General features: G+C 30.7%; 1 protein-coding gene across 1 annotated transcript in view; it reads right to left on the bottom strand.

Moving 5' to 3' along the window:
- The window catches only part of LOC113402044 (insulin receptor-like), a 67,726-nt gene that overhangs the window by 25,808 nt on the left and 23,269 nt on the right, over positions 1-18,649 (bottom strand). The gene's annotated exons all lie outside the window — the stretch shown is intronic.

Genomic DNA, 18,649 nt, shown 5'->3' with positions numbered 1-18,649 from the left:
TTATGATCGCAATTAATTATCATAATTGTTTATAATTTCTGCAGGTATTTTTCGTAATCTAGGTGTTAATGATTTTAATATGTATATCCGAATCAACATACAGTATCCATTATGTATATATTATGTATTTGTAACATATTTAAATAATAAATTAATTAGTGAATATGAAATTAATGTTGTCAAAATAAAGCAGTCATTAACATTAGGATTTACATGATAATATGTTTTTTTTTTAATAAGGCAAACTAGATTTTGTCCGGCCACTTCACTCGACGCAAATTAAATTAAGTTTTTTTTTAATAATAAAAAAAGTAAAATGACGAGGGATCAAAAACAACTTTTATAAAATACTAGTTATCGTCCGAAGCTTCGCTCGCGTCTAAGGGGTTAGTCAGGTGTCGTCACGTGTTAAGCATAACAAGTAAGCCTATGTCCTACTTTGGAGTTCAAGCTTGCTTCACACCAAATTATATTGAGTTTGGTTTAGTGGTTTAGCCGTTAAAGTATTTTATAATATTGTTACAGATAAAATTAATATAGTTGTTCAAAAAGATTTTGTTTATCTTTTCAAAAATAAACGGTAACTTATTCCATATACATAAACTAATTATATTTAGTAGGTATAGCTGTAGCATATTCCAGTCGAAGAAGTACAGATAAACAAACCCAAGATTTACATATTCCAAGCGATTTGCTAGCAGATCACTATATTATTTACTACAAACAGTTTTTGATTAATGTATCTTTATTAATATTGCAATACTGTTCCTTGTAACCTCGCAAGTTCCGATACATATTCGCTGACATTTAAAACACTATTTTTAGCTAATTCAAATGCATATCTTCTATCATTTCTGAGGTCATGAATGAATATAAGCAATATATAATATATATATGTATATAACATGGATATGAGACCTCGACCAATGATATCGCGCCAATTCAATGACAAAGTTATTTATTTCTCTTTACTCTTCTTGTGGTTGAAACAGGATACAGATAGTCCTATCGCCAACACAATAAGCGTTAGAAAAAAAAACCAGCCTAATGGATGGATTGTGTGAAAGTGCTTTAAAATTCATTGCCTGTACTAGCAGGTGTAGGTAAATAAAAGCTTGCAATAATGTTATTACTGTCTGATATACGACGTACCGATAAGGCAGATACATACAGATAAGACCGGAAACTTAAATTTTTCGTAATAAATGACGGGGATTTTTTTAATTAATGGAAAATTATATAATTTGTATAGATTTTTACTAAATGTTTAAATACACAGCTGATTTAAGTGTATAGCACAAAAATAATCATTACTCGATGCAGGCATGCGATATTTTTCCTATTTAATTTATATATTTCTTAATAATATTAATTTAATAAAGGTATTTTTTACGAGTATTTGTTTAACAAGTGTTCAGAAATATATCGATGTCGAGTGAGATACGTGGCCGAAATCTCACAGACCGCGGATTTCAATCTAACGCGAAACGAGCCAACTACATGTTCACCGTCTGTTCCTTCGCTCACATAATCTGATGGGACGGTAAATCCGACACGACTAAACAGAGTTTAGGAGCAACGGCTTTACGAGCATTCTGAGTCACAGGAGTGTACACACCTCCAACTTCTAGACTCCTGGCTGATAAGGAGAACATTTTTCGAACGATAAATCCTATAACTTTTTATCTACGTTTTGAACTCAGGACCTCGGCATCTGTGACATTATATATACCAACGAATCAGTTAGTCTGAAATATATATACAATATATTGTAGTTGTATGTAGTTAAGCCTAAGTGGCCCGGCGACTAATACACGTGAATCTTAACCGAAGATAAAGTTCGGCCAAGCAACTAAGACTTCATGTGCTTTATTTGTAACTTTTTTTTCATCCATAACTTGATCAGCGTTGACGGAAATATGGCAAGTGTGCTGAAATTTACAAACTCGATCGTGATCGAGTAACCTCCAACGACTCCAACCTTCTCCTGTACAGGACAAGAGGCCCTAGCTCAGCAGCATATATGGCGGTAACATAAAATTCACATAATATTTACACACACAAAAACAATGTATTTGAAATTTGATGCATATTTTTTACAACGATATTTGATACAATGTTATCAAAGTTTGAATGACAATGGTAAAATTACGTTACTATGTTTGATATTTTGTATTAAAACGAAATTAAATATTCCATTGTACATGTAAAAATAATTAGTTAGGAGTAATAGAAATAATTTAAAGTCTTCATTATTAGCTTCCTACTTGGAATAATTGATTCTAGCAATCAATTCTATTATTATATTACCGTAAGTTTAATTAACCAATGTCTAATACATCATAATTATAATCTCTTAAAATAATTATTGGGTAATGTGATTTGACAAATTATCTGTGACAATTAAATTATTTTTAAAAGTTTCGGGGTACCTATATTTAGCAATTAATATAATTATTTTGTAGTATTAAATATTATGTAATAGTATATTAATAATATATAATAGTATATAACAAGACGAACAAACAGACGAAACCTAATTATTTATAATATATGTTATAATGACATCAACATATTTTTATTTTCATGAATAAATAATTATAATTTCATTGATGATAATCATTTTTTTTTTTATTGATAACAACGTTAATAGAATTAATTTATCTTAATCAATATTAATTTATTTGTTATTATTTCCTTTGAACCATGGATAACGTGTTAATGGACTCCCGTGAAGCAATTATGTCCTTATATCAAAAACATTTTAGCGAAATAAGTTCTCTGAATTCGAAATTATATCATTTGTCATTATTAAAATAAGACATATAAACTTATAGACAATAAATAATATTTATATATATATATTATGTATATATTTAATAAATCTGGTGGTATTTTAGTGTTGAAGTGAATGAGCTATGTTTAATGAACATTACATTTTATGACCCATGTAACGAAATATTTACATAATAATGAACTAAAATGCTCAATTACGTAGTGACGTGATCTGTAATTAATTGAAATTAAAATGTATTATTTTAATAGCAATTTATTTTAAGAGAGTCATAAAAACTGAAGTGTCGAAGCATCGTGAATAGGAAGTTTCCGTTTGGCGCATCTGAGTTTGGAAGCATGCCTAGTTTCATAACAATTAAATGATATCTATCCATACGTTTTTATTAATTAGACATCATAAACAACGCATCGTTAACTTTTTGATTATAATCATTTCATTACAACACTTTATGGCCGCCCTAATCTCATTTGGATTTTGAGAAATGTTTTTTTTTTTTTTTTTTTAATTTATAGTATATTTTAATCCTATACATAATAATCACATTTTTCAAAGAAGGCTAAATAGGTAAAAAAATATAAAGTATAACACTAGATAAATACACTATATTTTTGACGTTAAAAATAAGAAACTCGTAAATTACAATGAATAAAAAAATAACAGTTGTTGAACTGATCATTTCACAAGAAAAAACGAATAAAGAAAAACTTTAGTATCGATAACGAGAAAGATCAGTTAAAAAATAAAATAAGTAGAGTCGCAGCAAAAGCACTGTGGTAAATATAAATCAATTACCAAGAAATACGGAGGAATCTGTGAGAGGTTTATGTTAAAAACAAAACACTTAAGCGTTTCCGGTCTTAATTACAAATAATTTAAATTCTAATTAGATGTAAATTAAGATAATCTTTAATGGATAATAATTGTAATAATACCGAATGGCGCTTAAGTAAGTATATAAAATACGTAAAAAGTTCTCTTGGTCTTACTTTAGGTAAACTGGGTAGATACTAGTAATGAGTACCTAACTCATTATATATTCAAGATGCTCATATAAGGGATGGTATATATTTCATACAATATATATATACAGGGTTATTGGTAATTCGACGTATTCCCGTTAGGAGGTGATAGGGGTCATTATTTGCGATAATTTTAACCCCCATATGCATGATGCAAAAGTGAACCATTTTTGAGTTATCACGTTTTTTAGATTTTTTCAAAATAAGTCAAAAATGCAACTTGAAAAATTTATTAAAAAAAAGTATCAATTAAAATCTATTTTTTCCTTCTGATTTATAATATCGAATAAACACTGGTTATTTGTCAATATTAAAACAATAATTATCGGTCCAAATTTAAAAATGCGAGTCGGAAAAATATATTTTTTAAATTTTTTTTAATTTTTTTCCACAAAAATGCCTTAAAAAAATCGTTATGAAACTTGTCCTGCAGATTATTTTAAAAACATAACCGTTTTATCAGCTCTCCAAAAATGTATAACAACTAGGATCTTATTTCAAAACTACCGAAAAAAAATGATACAGGCGAGATGGCGTAAACTAGGGATTTCATGTGACCCCAGACAAAGAACTCAACCAGCGTTTAGTCCGAACTCCTACCAGGCCACGGAATGGGTCCTACTCTACTCCAATTAGGAAAATGTGCAGTACATCTGTCTTGCTGGTATATGACATTTTGGTAATCTTCTTCTTTCTGTAAATAAGTCTTTGAGAAGGATAGGATTTTTGTGCACTTTCTCTTACTTACTTTAAAACTAATTTGAAATTGAATTTAATTTTTATATAATAATAAAACGAACTTCTATCGAATAAGCAATCAAAAGATACAATAAATGGAGCACAATAGAAACGGTTTAAGTTTCATTCATTTACTGATAACGACTGTTAGTTTGTTTTTATACATAAACATAGATGAGATGGACGCAAGGTCACATTATTGCGTAGTTGAAATGTCGAAGGTAAATACGCAGTAGGCACAGAAAAGGAAACAGGACTTCGGACGCAGTTCACGCATTGCGCATGTGCGTCGAAAGCGCGGGAGGGTGTAATAAAATGGCGACTTGTTTAAACAATAACAAGGAAGTGTACGTTTCTTCATTTTATCGTTCAACCACTGCTACCTTACATTGTTATTTTGTCGATATTAAATTTTATATAATATTGTATTCTTTCCTCTTATAACATTTTTCATGTATAATTAATTTTATATAACATTTTCGCCATTTAGGTAAAGTAACTACGCAACGTCAACATACATGGAATCAATGAGTCAAGCATGACTGTACGAATTTGTAAAATGTTTATGAAGGATACGCGATCGTGAATGAACATTATATCTTCATTGTGTGCATGTATATGGGCGAGCGATGTGTTTTGATTAAAGTGTTTTCCTTTTATGGCCGATGTATAGCGTTCGCGTGCAATATTCTCGTAAAATAAAGTTTCGCAGTAAAATAACATAACATATTATATAAGACGAATAAATATTGTAGTAAATTGACTAGAGGTAAAATAAAACGTTTAAAATATTTTATCAAATATTAATAATTATATGTATTAGTAATCTTTGTTAATACCATCATAACTATAAGCGTGGTGACTTGTATGTCTGATGGATGGTTAGCGGTCAGTTCGACAGTTGCCTTTCGAGGATGAATAGTGGAACGAGCATCCGCGTCGCAGTCACAGTGGATGCATTGCAATGCAAATGAACTCTACCGCAGAACCGCCCGCGCCCCGCCAGCCTCGGTCACTCAGCCCAGCGGATATTTATAGAGAATGGAATGTTATTGTACTCCTTACAGGTACGTCGTGTAGTGACGCGATAATGGTATGGTTATAACTTGCTTTAACGCAGAAATCCTGTTTAATTACATCCCTTTGTAGTCTACGCATTTAGTTATTTTATTTATATTCATTAACGAGTATAAGATATATGTATTTAATGTATACCACACCCAACAAATTATTAAATTATATAAACTAAAGATTATGTTAAAAAAAGACTCGCAATAAACAATGCGTCTCTCATTAAGTTATATTAATGAAAAAGAAATAAATTAAATATTGTGAAGGATATGAACACGTAAAAGTATCGATACCGTTAATGCCATCACTACATACAACACTACAACGTAATGGCGAAACAGAATATTGAACGCTACGAGCCCCGTCCCTTCTCTTCTCCCCACTCCTCACGCTTACTACGTCGCTACTACAGCCTTCACTCCGCCCCCGCGTCCTCCCGCCCTGTACTACGAAACCGTCTCGCTAAGTATATTCTTATACCTTAAACATAAATTGGAAAGAAAAAAATAACTCGAAATCAACGATGAATTACTGAAGTAATAATTGGAATGACATTAACGGTAGATCCTCATTTTTTTTAAATAACGCGTAAGATAATTTTGCAAAATTATAGTCATTGAGTTCGCTCACTGATGTTTGCCAGATAAACAAGTTGCGTCACATGTGGCATAACGTAGTAGGTACGCAGCGAGCGGTGTGTAGTGCAATGATGCACATGGCGTCAGTGCATTCTGAGCGATAAACATACACTTGGCGTACTCGCGGGAATTACTAGAGTATGCTACTCAATTGTTGGTGTTCAACTGAAAGGGGCGAAGATAATCCGACGTGAATGCCGCTCGTATTAATGCATTAATTAAAGATATTTTATTACAATGTTGCAGATTATACGACTAGTTTGTGTATGTACAACAAAATATGTTGTGATCATGTTCACTTGTAGCATTTTAAATGACCGTAAAAAATAAATAAACTATACATGAAATAAAAATATTAGTTTTTTTGGGTTAACACGTTACCGATATATTTGTTATGGATATCTTTTATTCAAGAAAATATTCATTCGTGTGTATTGTTACAAAAAAATATATTATGTATCCTCTTCAAAAATCAAAGTTTTATAAAATTGCTAATTCAAATGAAGCAACTCTCGAGCAGTAGGTAAGTACACAAACATTTATATAAGAGCCGATGTGGTTAAAAAAATGGCTTATTGAATTTAATAATGCTAAGAATATGTACAGGCAAGTTTTAATTATTTTAATACATTACTATTTATTAAAACAGAGGTTACCCCGTACCTACATTACATACATACATAGGTACATTTAGCTTATGCTCTTACCGTGCTCAATGAACTATACTTCCGATATCTAAAATATTTATTGTTACCGGTTTACAACTAAACAAATGTGTATCTTAAACATTATTCGGGACAATAATTGTTCAACGATATATTTAACATTTAAAAAACACATCGTAAGTAATATATCGACATGCATTACAAATAATTAACATAAAATCGTCTACATATTTGTATAAACGTTAAGTTTTTTAAGAATCACTCTTTATTAATGAGTATTCAGTACAAAAAAGTTAAATCGGTCGCATTTGCGAAAGATAATGACAACGTTAAAATTATACATTTTATCTTTAACGCAATAAGTTTCAAAATTGAACATGAGTGTGGGCGTGTGTATGCGTCGCGGGTCTATTTCCGACGAAGCGGTCGCGGACTGCGGCTGCGGTCTGCCTCATTGCACTTTCACTGCAAATAGAGCTGCTTGTCTACTGATAATTGGCGTCGCTCCACTACATTTAGATACATACTCGAACCGACAACTCGAATGCACTGACGTCGTCTCACGTCACGTGCACAATTACGTCTCAAGTCCCGGATGTCCGATAAACGTAAACATTCTCGCACATGATCACGCGCTACAGATCTAGGACAAGAACATTCTTTGAGGAACTCGTAATATATTTATTACTCAACTACAGTCTACAGTTGACAGTTATCCACTCTAACAACATAACATAATCAAAGACGACATGATTAAATGCCCATAGCATTTAAACATGGTCGTTAGTGTTCATAAAAAACAGATAAGTAATCATCTAAATTATAATGTATCTTGAGGAAATAGTAAATCATGTTCAAATGAGATCAAAAAAATAAATACAAAGGTGCTAGTATAACGTTTTGTTAGCATATTCATTCGGTCACAAAGCTTAGTAGAACAGATTTATTTCTAAGAAATACGCATACAACTTAAAATTATCCTCAATTCACTTAACTTGAATGTGCCGTGTGCTGTGTGATGTGTGTACACGGATATGCGTACGTTTGATTTTTTGAGTTGTTACGATTACTTTATTATTGTATTTTATTGAATAAAAATTATTGTTATTGTAATGAAAAGAGCGATAAACTAAGAATCGGTAAAGTTTTGAAGTATACGGGTAATCCAGAGGCGTAACGTCGCACTACGTTGATTTATGTTTCCGGTCTCTGAATGAAGATATCAATGGCCGCCTCACATGGTGCGCCCGCGTGTTATTGTTGTTGTTCATTCACATTCACGCAGCTTATTACCACAAATGTAGATTACAATATTTTTGCACATCCGTTCGTAATCACTCTCCGATAAGACTTTATTTACAACGCTATCAAAATATTTGTTTTGAATATTTTTATATGAATGTAGGGTTGATATAAAAATAACATGTAATTGCTTCACATTTGTCGCCAGATACAGATTTAATGTATGTAAATACGTATCAATCTCCGAAATATCGTAATCTAACGTTTATTTAAATAACATAGTTTGACATTCGGTATTATTAATAAAATGTAGGTTAGTGACTTGTATTCGTTTACAAATAAATTGGTAGATACGAAGCAAAACAAGTTGCACAATGTAATGATAACGTGGGCAGCTAGCTCTGTTATTACACCGCACACCCATGCTGTACCATACATACCGTAAAGGAAATTTTAACCACAATCACAATAGGAAATTAAATAATGTTATGTATTAAGTTTATTGGTAACTGTGCTGCTGGCCGCGAGATTTATTTATATCATATTATAACACGAGTACGAGATTTTATAGAATAATATATTTTGTACAAAGTTTGTCCGATTGTTAAGCATCACTTCGCAGAATTATTTTAGTGATAACAATGGTAGTGTTCGCCAACATAACATGAATTGGATGACACATCAATGAAGTTCGAGTTGGTAATGTTTTACATTGACCTACAAAAGTGAATGAGGTGAGAGTGAGATAAATAGGTACATAGGATTAAAACCTCCTTTTTTAAATGAACAAATCTGTTTGGTAAGTCCAAGTTAAAAAGGCCTCTTTTCATGAATGTCTATTTGTTTTTATTTTTTACGTCTGTTTCAAGTCATTTGCTACATATTGTATTTTAGGCGTATGTCACATTCCGATGTTCTTGACGAGTATGTTTTAAATAAAGATTGAAATGACTTAAACCTATTTTTTTTAAATTAAAATTACACAAACCTTTATTTAATTAAATCGTGGTAAAATTTTATCAAATAACTGATAATTTTTCGATTAATTAAATTGAATAATAGAGAAGTAAAGCTCATTCAAATGACTGGCGTCTCAACAGCGCTATATGTGTCGGTTGGCCAATATTCAACCGATTCATTAACGAAATTGATGTTGTCAGCTGCGCTATTTATTTACAATAAGAAAACATAAGCGAGCTGTAGATATAGTAAAAAAGTATTGAACTTTTTTGAATCATTTAAATAGTCACATATATCAATATGGTGATAAAAATTATGAACATTTTTTTGTTAATCTATTTTTTTAAAGTAAGGTTCATTGAAAATAAATATAGTCATATAATTATCAATATAACATACCAAAGCTTATTATTATAAATATTGTCAGAATATAAATAAAAATGTCGATGTGACTGACTTCCTAACCAACAGTAATGCAGATTAAATATAAAAAAATAGAATAAAGAAAATATTGCTAAATACTCTTTTTTTGATAAAATGTAGGTACTGTGTATTAATTTTAAGTGTGTTTTGTAATATAAACTATTTGGAGGTACGCGCTCTAAGATGTATTAACCCAGCACTTATAGGAGTGGTCGGAGTTTTCAGATGCTTAAATTTTGTTTAATGGTATCAACTGAATCGTACATTTTCAGAGTATTAAACTCGATACTTTAGTTGATTAAGAATCATTACGTCGTATTATATATACAATATACATACATATGTATTTAAAGGCATATATTTATTTTATTTATTTTATTTTATTGGAAAAGTTACACCATCAACATATCACTAAGCACTTAAAATTAATATCTGTTGGGTAACATACAAAATGATACGTCTTTAAAGGTGTAAACAACACATATATATATAATCATTACCAAATTACATATTACCATTCGAGATAGAAGAGAAAATACCTAAAAGGCAGACTATACTGCACTTAGTTCTGTTCATTCGTCAAATATAGAGCGTTTATAAAATGCTCGTAAAACAATTCATGTTCGATTCAACTAAAATCACAACAAGTCTTGCATCATTTTTTTATGTAATATTTTATGTAACAATTTTCTAACAACGCTGATATTCAAGAGAGAAAATAAAACGGTAGACGAAAATGACTGTACCATGTACATCACCATTAGTATCACAATATCATCACTACCTATTATATAAAAAAAAAAACCTTTCATAATCATTTCTTATACTAAATTACTTTTTCAATTTTAATTCTTATACTATTTTTTTTTTTTAATACTAAATATTCTACAGTCACTCTAATAAGCTTCACTTAATTTGTCAATAATCGTTACCATCATTCTTGTAATAGCTGGGTAATTTTTAATGTATCTCATGAAAAATTAAGCAATTATTAGTTCACTTTCACAGCTTATTTCTCCAAATTATCTAGACGAAAAAAAATCGTGGTGGTTGATTTAGGTTCATTAAAAAAGGGGATCGTACGGTTCTTTTAATTTTATTCGATCCGATCGAAAATAGGTAGAAGACACTATGTATTATGTATTTTGGTGAGTGAATCCTTTTAAAATAATAATCGTATTCAATATCGTCCATCTGCTTCAACTTTCTGCCATTTCATTATCACGTTAATTTCACGGCGAGATTCGAATTTGTATTTAGATAAATCGATCATCCATCTGTTTTTCTATATACTTTACTTATTTTTCTATAACTTCAAATGGCCCAAAACTTTTGAGTAATATGGGACGATTCAAATGAAAAAATCCTAATCATAACAATTTTCAGTAACACGTAAGTGATGCGCAATTGCATGCACTCACTACTGTTATATTTACCTTATAATATAATATTAAAATACAAATAAAAAATGATTCATTGATGTAATGATTAAACGCATAATTCATTGATATATTAATGTTTGGAATGTATAATCGAAAATGCGAGTACCAAAAAAACAGTGACTTGAAAACATCGCAAGAAAGAAAAAAAAAGTCAACTAACTATACTACATATCAACTAAATGAAGCCTTACCACAATCTAATAAGGAATGCTAATAAATGAAGAAAACGTAATTTCATTCTTAACTCGAGTATCACCGATATCTGATAGTTGGAATATAGAAGTTGTAGCAGCATATCTCCAGTAAACAACCATAAAAACTCCTCTTAAAAGAAAAGGAGATCATTATTTAAATAAATAATCAGTTGCTTAAAAAACCAAAACCCTTAGTCTAAAATTCAGCACAGTTAACATAGTCCAAGATCAACAGCCAATGAGATTATTATTAAAAATTTTATCTAAATAAACAGTTATGTGAGGCCAGTTATTATCAACATTATTCAAAGCTTTAACCGCATGCTGACAAATAAGTATTTACAAAACCTATTTCTCGAGACGTAGTTAAGAATACTTCTTAACGTCCTGTCCACACAACATATCTGAATTTGAAAGAACGTGGAACCCTCACAAAACCTGAGGCACCTAGATAAAGAGATAGGTGACTATAATGTGTCACAAGAAATGGCTGCCATATCTCGCCACACGAAAAACCTATATTTTACACCAGCGACAGCGACATACAACTTAAAAATCTACACGTTGAAGACATTATTAAAAAGTTAGATCAACTGCTTTAATCCTCAAAGAACAACATATTTTATATATATTTCCAAACGCTGTTAACGTAATTGAAGAATAAAACATATGATCCCCTTTTATATATTAAGCTTAGTCCTTTTTTTCATATTATGTTAAATATAAAATTTTAATTGTTGATTTTGTTTTGAAGTACATGTTTTAATAAAAGACGTGAAATTTAATTTAAAATAAAGAAATATTCAGTGCAACTTAATTACGGTTTTTATATATTTATATTTTTCTCTTCCTGTTTTATATATATATAGGCATATGGAATATTATTTCACATTGATTTAACTCGGCTCTGTCCTCCAGCTTTCAAAGCATTATAAAATATGACTACAAATGTTAAAGAAAATTTGTGACCAATTTCTGACGATTATCCAGTATCTAGTCCAAAAATGATCTCTATTGAAATCGTAATTGTACTAGCCAGTCAGAAAAGTCTCGTCAAAAGATTCTAGTAATTCATTATGTCATTGTTATTCTGGGACGCCGCTTAACGTAAGTATTTTTGATAATGAGATATTTCATGGTAGGTAAACATTCTATAGGCACGGACTTGAATCGTCATTTATTCTTATTTCTTTGTTTTAATATTTAGCTTTCTTTTCCTTTTCAATATAAGCGCCAAGTAAAGGTTATGTCATTAATAAATATTGTTCTTTTTCTGTTACACTTTCTATACACGTGCTATACTTTGTCAATCATTTGTGCTGTTAACAATAAGATATTCTTTCTTTCTTTCCTTACTTCACAGCGCTAAAAGTACTGGCAGTTGTATACAGTTCACTGTACTGAGCATTAAGATAAAGATGCATTTTTCAATGGAAGTAGGGCTACTCAAAATATATATGAAGACGATAATATCGAGAATGTTGAGTTCACCAATAATATATGGATAAGCATTTAATATTATCCTTATTTAACTTTTTTATATTATCTGAGTCGTTATGCTTGCAAATCTTTGCAACCAATAATATAGAGATGCAATGAGACATAAGAATCATTCATGATATTCAACATAGAGCACGTGGATCAATCTTTAGGTGAATTGAAATATTGAAAAAACTGCTGCGTTGGGGTTAATACACATAAATATATTTATGTGTTTTATAGAAAAGGTGTACTGGGTGGGTAATATGGTATAATGTTGAAATTGATGGAGGATAGAAGGCTCTCCGTTGAGATATTTATTCGAAGAATGTAATAAAAGTGCGTCGGCGAGCGGAGCGCACGTGACCTGCCTATGAACCCACCCACGAATTTCGTACAGACATTATTTATTTACGCATGCCGCACACTCACAGATGGCGCGCTAATAGCAGCCTAATCCGACGGAATTCCCTTTTTGACCGTACTGTGAAATCATATACATCTGAATTAATCTATGGTCGTTTAATCCGATATTATGGAGGACTTTATAATAACTAATTCCTATTATGAACGTTTATTCATGCTATTAAGATATAAAAAGATTACTACTATTAAATTTGACTATTACTATTAAGATATATTTTCTCAATAAGGATCGTGTAGTTCGATATCGGCAATCAGTGTTACAATACAGTTGACCGTAAGTTTTAATGCAATAAAAAGACTGCCTTTTGCTATACATTTTTTTTTATAATCAACTCTAAATCAAAGTGAAAACAATTGAAAGTGAAAAACATATTATTGTTTTGGTTCTTGCATGGAAATTAAAACTTCTGTCATTTAAGTATAATATTTAATAATACTGTATCAATGAAAATAGAAAAAGTGGCCTATATTTTTATTAAAAAAAAATCATTATGATTCGACTTATATATATTAAAAAAATAGATATGAAATGGCAGACTTTTTGTAGACCATTAAAAATTTCCATAACAGTTGTAAACAAATTTGTATTTTAATTTTGTCTCATATTATGTAAAATGCATACATAATAGCATTAACATTTCGTATTATTCTTAGTCTTAACGACACAGAAAAAGTTGTTATCCTTTGTGAGTAATTATTTCTAGACCGGCCACTAGATCCGCGACGGCCCACGCCTTAAATTGTTTCTCTTGATTTGTTTTTGTAAACATGTTTAATATAGCAAATGTGAATGTATATATAAATATAATCTAGTAGAGGTCGCCTGCGGCTGCTCTCGGGTTTTAGGGGTTTGTTGTCAGGCCTTGGGCATAAAAAAGTAGCTTGTTTCCTTCGTTGGAGCTCAAACTTACTTTATACCAATAATTAATCGGTTCTGTGGTTTGGTCGAAAACGAGCGACAGACAATCAGAGTTACTTTCGAATGTATTATATCAGTATACATAAACTAAATAACTATCTCTAATTACAGACTTGTTATACATAATATTTAATCAGTTTATGTTATTTTTTTAACAAAGATCAGTTTAACATTACAAATATGAACAGAAAATTAAAAAATATAATATAAATATATGCAAATAGCTCAGAAATAAATTAACATAAGATCGGTCCTATTGGCAAGAAGAGAGTTTACCTATAATACATTTACCGAAATATCTAAATTATTACAGTTAAGTAAACTATGTTAGTGGAACTCGTCAATTTACTTTATAACGAATGAAGTATTAATATATAAAAAACTATTTATTTCATACAGAAATATAACATTTTCACACAGTTATATATTTCCTGTTCTAGTGATTTTAACCTTTTTTTGTATATATATCACGTCAAATACACTAACGTTTTTATTTAAATTGGTTAATCATCGAACATCAACATCTTAATTTTGACAAAATTTTTATTTATTTATTTATTTATTTATTTAATATTTGGGAAACAAACAGATATAAAATATAATCTGATTACATAATACAATTTAAATATCACATTATCCAGCGAAGTTTCCACCGATTGATAAAACATAAAATGCACTCAAATATTTTAACACAATAAGATAAAAAATATTGGACAATATTAAAAGTATATAATTAAGTTAATTTAAGATTGTTACAAATATTATCTTTAAATTTAATCAAAGACAAATGAAATATATCAATGTTCCCAAAATGAACATATTTACGAACTTTTATTGCGAACTTGCAATCTTGCAACTATTGAGTTGCTCAGCTCAATCGGTTAAAGATATCTGCTTCTTAATTGTTAGAAGCAGATATCTTTAACCGATTGAGCTGAAATTTTGTATACACATTCAGTTTGGATGACATACATGGTTTACTGTGTGACGTCATTCTAAATCCTGCAATCGTGGAACGCCCATGATGGCGCATATTTTTTTCAAATTCATTTCTACAATATGGGTATTAAATTTAAGAGCTTACCGAGAGTAAGTCAAAAAATAAAGTGACGTCACTGTAAACCAATATGGCGGAGTAAGTTTTAGTGCTTGCCTATAATAGGGGTATCAAATGAAAGGACTTACTGAGAATACAAATGCTTTACTTGTGGAGATAAACAAATAGATTAAATAATTTGATGTAAATAATTTTATCTATTAATATTTTCAAACTAAGTAAATATGAGTAGCAAGCTTTTATATCATATAAATTGTGTCAAACGTGTCAAATGTGAGATTACCTTATAAGTCAACAGTAAAAGTTTTAGAATAAAAGTTTGTTTTTAAAAAGGTTATTTTCGTTTATTTTTAAACTTCACTTAAACTTTCTCGCCCTTCAATGACATTTACTAACCGCTCTATTAACTTCAGAGTTGTTCCATTTTTTACACCTATTTCACTTCTCTATCAGCTTGTAAATATAATATTTATTTACTATTAATTAAAAACACAAACACCGAGCATAAAGAATAATAATAAATTTAGAGGTAAATGATAAATCAATCACGTTTTATATAGTATAGTAAGTAATATAAATATCTCATTTGAGTCATGTGAATGATTTTATTTGAAACATATTTGGGCAGCGGCTCTGCATCCAACGAAACAGTTGTCGATACACCCATCCGAGGGGCGCTTGTTTGCACGCGTCGGCCTCGCAGGGCGTAGCTCCGGTTGTTTACGTCGCTAGAAGCTCGCCGGTTGTGACTTCACGGTGACTCATTAACGAACAAAAGTCCATCCGCCCAACAACACCATACCAAACATTCTTTAATAAATTTATTCAATAAATGGGAAAGCTCACGCTGAACTTTCTTGTCCACATTCCTTATTCGAAAATAATGTAAACAGACGGTTAATGCAGAATATTTAAAGGGCTCAGTAGAGGAAGGCAGCAAGGTCGCGAGGCGCGGTCGTCGACCCGGAAGCGCCGAGGAGTGAGAGGGGGTCTGTAGGAGGCTTGCTTGAGAAAGACCCCTTGCTCGCGGCATTCCTAGAGCACTAAATTGCGCATTAAATGTTTACTATATATCTAACTTCCATTTCCGCGCATATTGATCTACTTTCACAGTAACGCATTTCGTATTCGCTTTACGAGAATGTTTGTTTAAATTTAATAAGCATTGATAGTTTCAATCACTCGGCTTTAAAATATTTTTTCATCTTAGAATACTATTCTTGTTCTTGACGCATTAAAGAACAGACATGCTATTAATAATAACTTTTGTTTGCTGTATAAGGTAAATTATCAGATCGACATTCCATACGAACACATTTGCAGATTATACATGTGACTCCATAACGAGAAACGTATACGATGTGAATGCCATTCCATCGTGTCGGTGTTTGATTGCGGGTATCGTGAGACTACGGATAAATAACTTCTATAAAAAAACAACGTCCGTTTAAATTAATCATTTTTAACACGCTTTTTTCGTAAAAGTCACTTTCGCTATCAAATAAAAGCCAATAAGCTTTCAGCTGCAATTTGAAAATTGATCGTACTGAAAATATGCAACGTTTTTTATTATTTTATTAAACTTATCTAAGTTAAACTGCCTGTATATTATTTTATATGTCTATTTCTTTCAAAAATATAATTGAGACAGAACTTACAATTTGATATGTTTGTCAAAGGTTTATTTTTATTGGTATATGTGTATTTTGAGTTTGATATCAAACACAAGCTTATATGAACATAATTTCTCGTCTTTGTGACTATTATAGGCTTCGGGGTCTACTAAACATATAACCTATAAAGATAAATTGCAACCTGATGGTAACATCACAGTTTAGAGTGTAGACTATACCATAGCGTTGACCGTTAGTTCAGTGACCGGTTTTTAAGATTGAATTACCTCTATTAATCATGCAAAATAAAGACCTGATTTTATCTCAGTATTATTTATAAATAGCATTTTCTTTCGTAACGTTATACTCTATTATATCTACTTATTTACTGCACTCGTATCAAATCACAGACGTTTATTATTAAATGATTATATTAAAACATTAATTATTTTGGTAAAAAAAATAGAATAAAATGATTCAAAGCAAATCGTTCCAAAGAGACGAGTAACAAAAGGCGTCCCAACAAATGGGCTAAGCATGCGCGTATTTAATCGAAGCGGCACGGACGAGTCAACACTCAACACTCAAAAGCAACAATGAACGTTGAGCGGTTAGTTAACATCGTAATTTCCTGAAAAGGCAAGCATGACGGCGCGGGCGTCGATGACCACGCTTATTATTTGCGTACCGCGTGACGTACGAACCACGCGCCAGTTGTATTTGACGCAATTTTGTACTGGAAAATAAAACTGTACAAATAAAATGTCCAATAAATTATACATCAAACGCTTGTCAAATTCAAATATCTAGGTAATGTCGGAGAAACGGTATCATAAAACTGTAACGTGCAGTGCGACCGCCTTGCATGAATTTAGAAAGAATATTATGATAATATTTTAAAGAGTATAAAATAGATTATTATGAAGATTCTTTTCAAAAACCTATATAGACCAATGCATTATAATACAACATGTAATAATTAAAAAAACTAATATTATAACTGCGAAAGTATCTCTGTCTGTCGATCTCATTTCATAGCCAAGCCACTAAACCGATTTCAATGAAATTTTGCATGAAGCAAGCTTGAATTCTTAGGAAGTACATAGGCTACCTTTTTATGCCTAACACCTGATGACCAACCACTAACAAACCCCTACGAGCTGCGGGTGCGACAACTAGTCATACATATTCAACGTTCTACAATTTATAGACTAGAGGCGTCGAAAATATATCAAATCATTAGCGCCCTTTTTACTATGGCAATAGATCATTTGAAATTAGAACATGATATTGTGATGCTGAGTAAGTACAGTTCAACAAATTTGACAGTTGATGCTCGACATCTTGAAATAAAGTGATGAAAACGACTATCGGTGATATATTTAAGTTTGAGCATTTCATTTATTTTCTTAAACCGAAAAATATATATATATACAATATTTTTAATAAACAGAAGCATAGTGTATTTGTTTGCGTTATGACCGGGACAAAACTTTGAACATGTATTTGCAAAAACACAAGCAAAAAGGCTTTGAGTAAGTCTTTGCAGAAACAAAATATAATGAGAAGTACTTTTAAAATGACAACTTTCTGTTAAAATAAGTAAAAGTCTCGCTAAAGCGATGTTGTTGTTCATTATTGTATAATACGTACATTTATTTCTGGATACTTCATTATTTTACTGCTTGTTTCTTATTTTAGTTCTGTACGCTTAATGCTAATGTTGTTTACACCTTTAATGACGTCACAACTGGAATTGTTCGTTTATAATTATCATTTGAAAATGGTAATATTATTAAGATTTTGTATATACAACTCTTAAAACAACACATATAAAATTTAACATCAGTCTGCTCTACATTTTCTATATGAAAGAATATCCATGATAATTTCGTTACTAAACTATCAGAATTAAATCTATGGCGGTCGTTTAGTGCAGTGACAGATAGTACCATCAACGTTAATA

Source organism: Vanessa tameamea, chromosome 2 (assembly GCF_037043105.1).
Source record: "Vanessa tameamea isolate UH-Manoa-2023 chromosome 2, ilVanTame1 primary haplotype, whole genome shotgun sequence".
In the NCBI taxonomy this organism is placed as follows: Eukaryota; Metazoa; Arthropoda; class Insecta; order Lepidoptera; family Nymphalidae; genus Vanessa; species Vanessa tameamea.
The sequence above is the reverse complement of the archived record's forward strand: the minus strand, read 5'-3'. Positions and strand labels throughout refer to the sequence as shown.